The sequence below is a fragment of the Triticum dicoccoides genome, chromosome 1A, assembly GCF_002162155.2.
Source record: "Triticum dicoccoides isolate Atlit2015 ecotype Zavitan chromosome 1A, WEW_v2.0, whole genome shotgun sequence".
In the NCBI taxonomy this organism is placed as follows: Eukaryota; Viridiplantae; Streptophyta; class Magnoliopsida; order Poales; family Poaceae; genus Triticum; species Triticum dicoccoides.
Window position 1 is genome coordinate 37,909,800 of NC_041380.1, and position 4,741 is coordinate 37,914,540.

Below are 4,741 nucleotides of genomic sequence, written 5' to 3' on the forward strand. Positions count from 1 at the left end.
CTTGACTTGGCGTAGATCTCCCGACAACGGCGCCAGAAATTCTTTCTACTAGTTCTTGAGCTTGTGTTGGTTTTTCCCTTGAAGAGGAAAGGGTGATGCAGTAAAGAGATAAGTATTTCCCTTGGTTTGAGAACGAAGGTATCAATCCAGTAGGAGACAACGCACAAATCACCGAATAGCTACACAAACAATCCAGAGCGTGCGAGACACAACATTCTTTGGTTAAGGAATATGCAGTTATCCTCAAAAAAGAAAAAGCCATTCTTCATGCTTCCGCATGCACGAGAATTTGGTTCTGCTCGCAATATGGATGATAGCTGGAGGTTGAAGTTGAACCCAGAGGCATGCTAGCACGGGAGACGTATTTCCGCTATGCAGTACCACTCCATATGTTCCTACTACTAGTAGTACAACTTTGGTACACTTGATGGTCAAAATATTATTCATCCGGTCCTATTAGTGAAGTGACAAGACCCTGCGCCCAAGGTGACACTGGTCCAGGTGGCGTGTTCGGGTTACCAAAGTCAGCCTCACCTTGTGCACTGTGCAGTCACCGCCGCTGTATAGCATGGCTCGCCTCGTCTCCCTCTTCCCTAGCACCACTCCATCTTGAGGTCACTCTTCATGTAACGTCCTCGATGCGGCTATATCTCCCATGTGTCGAAGCACGACTTAGAGGCATAACCGCATTGAAAGCAATGTCTCAAGTGAGGTAATCTTCACACAACCCATGTAATACATAAGGGAAAAGATACATAGTTGGCGTACAATCGCCACTTCACACAATTACATGAATAAAGCATTACATCATCCAAATACAAGGAGGGCCCGAGTACGGAGCCAAAATAAAAGAAGAAACCCCAAATGCGACACGGTCCCCGATCTACCCCAACTGGGCTCCACTACTGATCAACTAGAACGAAACAACACAAAGGGCAAGATCTTCATCGAGCTCCTCCTGAGCTTGGTTGCGTCACCTGCACGGTCTCATCGGCACCTGCAAGCTGGTTTTGGAAGTATCTGTGAGCCACGGGGACTCAGCAATCTCGCACCCTCGCGATCAAGACTATTTAAGCTTATGGGTAAGGTAAAGGTATGAGGTGGAGCTGCAGCAAGCGACTAGCATATATGGTGGCTAACATACGCAAATGAGAGCGAGAAGAGACGGCATAGCATGGTCGATAAAAGTATGATCAAGAAGTGATCCTAAAACAACCTACGTCAAGCATAACTCCAACACCGTGTTCACCTCCCGGACTCCGCCGGAAAGAGACCATCACGGTTACGCACACAGTTGACTCATTTTAATTAAGATCAAATTCAGGTTTTCTACAACCGGACGTTAACAAATTCCCATCTGCCCATAACCACGGGCACAGATTTCGAAAGTTCAAATCCCTGCAGGGGTGTCCCAACTTAGCCCATCACAAGCTCTCACGGTCAACGAAGGAATAGACCTCCTCCCGAGACCTTCCGATCAGACTCGGTATCCCGGTTCTACAAGACATTTCGATAGGGTAAAACTAAACCAGCAACACCACCCGAATGTGCCGACAAATCCTAATAGGAGCTGCACATATCTCTTTCTCAGAGCACACTCAGATTGTCCTAGGTACGGGTAGGCCACCCCAGAGTTGCCCCTGGTGGTCACCGGCAGCTGACAGGTTGGACCAACACTCAGAGGAGCACTGGCCTAGGGGGATAAAATAATGATGACCCTCAGGAGCACGACTCCCAAGGGAAAAGAAAAGGCTAGGTGGCAAATGGTAAAACCAATGTTGGGCATTGCTGGAGGAGTTTTACTCAAGGCGAGCTGTCAAGGGGTTCCCATAATAGCCCAACCGCGTAAGGAACGCAAAATCCGGGAACATAACACTGATACGACGGAAACTAGGGCGGCAAGAGTGGAACAAAACACCAGGCATAAGGCCGAGCCTTCCACCCTTTACCAAGTATATAGATGCATTAATTAAATAAGATATATTGTGATATCCCAACAAGTAAATAAATGTTCCAACAAGGAACGGCCTTCAGTCTTCACCTGCAACTAGCAATGCTATAAGAGGGGCTGAGCAAAGCGGTAACATAGCCAATCAACGGTTTGCTAGGACATGGTGGGTTAGAGGTTTGACATGGCAATTTGGGAGGCTTGCAAGCAAGTGGTAGGCATCGTAGCAATGGCATAGCAAAAGAGCGAGCAAACTAGCATAGCAAAGATAGTAGTGATTTTGAGGTATGATCATCTTGCATGCACAGTTGTCAGAGTTGACTGGATCCTCGAAAGAAAACTCAACGGGCTCCTCGTTAGCGAACTCGTCTCCCGGCTCTACCCAAACAAGACAAACAAGCAACAATGATACAATCAACCACGTGCAAGACCAAGCAATATGATGCAATGATGATATGCTATGCAGAATGCGATGCGGGATGCAAAATGCAAGATATGACAGGAAATGCATGAACCTGGACTCAACTTGGAAATCCAAGTGTGCCACTGGAAAGATGAGATGAAATCGCTTGAAAACGATATAAAGAACGCCGAAATCGGAGTTACGATTTGGAAATGGCAACCGATTCAAAAATGACACCGGTTTGCGATTTACAGCAAGTAGCCATCTAAATGCAATGAGATGAACATGCTACAGCACCCAAACATGACAACAAAATACATGGAAGGGATGCACACAAGATGCTTAACAAAAGTCTAGCACTAAGCTACGGCCAATTCATCCATTAACAGGTTAAAACAAGCATGGCAAAACTGCATATGGCAAACAGATCTCAGACTTAGTGAAATTAACACTTGTCTGGAATTTCAGATCAGGTAGCCCACTTCGGATCAACAAAACTACATGCTACAGGACCTGATCATGGCAAAGTAAAACACGGCATGGAGTTACTCAAAGAGCTTAACAAAAGTCCCCTAGTGACCTTGAGCCAAAAGGGATCAGAAAAATACAATTGCAAGCATGTGAACACAGCAAAAACATCATAGCATGCACGGATCAACTACAACATCAACATCATCGGCAAAATTGCAAACAAGTTGACAATCTGCCCAGATTCACAAAGTAGCAAATGTAGAGCTCGATTGACTCAAGCTAGGGTGCTCCATAATTGCAAACAAAGACATGGATGGATAGAGCACTACCAGATTAAAAAAACATCCTTACTGATCATACCCAAAAGAGGCACGGATCACTAGGAAACAACATGAACATATGGCATCATGAGATAAACAGCTCCAGGACTTGGTGAAATTGCTAAGTCCCTGAAAACAGAATTAGCAAGTGCACCACTTTGCAAGCTTGCACTAGTCACCACACACATCACAAAAATACATGGGTTGCACCTCTGGAAAGATGACAAAACCCTTAACAAAACACATGTAGAGCATCAGGGCATAGCATTCACACATTAAACATGGCAAAAATGACAAAAAGCTAAACGGAGTAGCAGATCTGGCAATTAACTCAAGTAGCCCTCTTCTAACAGCATTTCGGGCATCAAGATGAACTCAAATGAAAATGATGCAATGGAATGAAATGATGTACTCTCTGAGGTGAACATTTTTGATATGCTATATGCATGAATCGGAGCTACGGATGCGGAGATAAAGCAAGATGAAAATGGGCACATGGATTAGGAAATCCGGGGACTTAGTGAAAATTTATACCCTGTGCAAAAAGTCAACGCGACGAGGATATCCCGGGACGGAGGGATCCGGGCGGCGCGAGGTTGTGTTTGGATGGAGGGAGTGATGGATCTGGTCCCGGTTGGTGCGGATGACGAGGACAGCGGATCTCGCCGGAGACGGCGGGGACGGCGGCCGGAGTAGAAGAAGATGGCCGGAGAGGGGCGGGGCGGCGCATCCGGGCCGGCGAGGTTTGGGGCGGCGCGGGTCGCGCCGGCGGACAGGGCGGCGGCGGAGCGCGGATTCCAGGGCGAGCGCCTCGGGCGCGGCGAGGTTCGGCGGCCGGAGCCAGGGCGGCGTGGCGGCGTTGCCTGGCGGCGGCGGAGGCGGGCGGCATCGGGCAGCCGGGCGACGGGTGGCGGCGTGTCTCCCTGGCGGCGGCGCGAGGAGATGGGCCCTGCGGGCCCGATCCGGGCCCCGGCGGGCCGGTGGCGGGGCTGAGGAGAGAGAGGGAGGCGCGGGCGACACATGGCGGCGGCGGATTCGTCGGAGGCGCAGTTGGACATGTCCGGGCTGCGGGGGGAGAAGTGTCCGGTGCGCGAGGTAGGGGAAGGCTAGGGTTAGACCGCGAATTTTTACGGGGTGCACATATTTATAGGTAGAGGGAGCTAGGAGAGTCCAAATGAGGTGCGGTTTTTGGCCACGCGGTCGTGATCGAACGCTCTAGATGATGGAGCAGAGTTAGGGGGGTTTGGGCCAAATTGGAGGGGTGTTGGGCTGCAACACACACGAAGCCTTTTGGTCCCTCGGTTAACCGTTGGAGTATCAAACGAAGTCCAAATGATACGAAACTTGACAGGCGATCTACCGGTAGTAAACCAAGGCCGCTCGGCAAGTCTCGGTCCAATCCGGAAATTTTTAATCCCCACACACGAAAGAAATCTAGAAATGACCACCGGAGGAGAACGAAGCGCCGGAATGCAAAACGGACAACGGGGAAAATGCTCGAATGCAAGAGAAGAACATGTATGCAAATGAAATGCACATGATGACATGATATGCAATGCATGACACACAAGAAATGACAACGCAACAACATCGAATAAA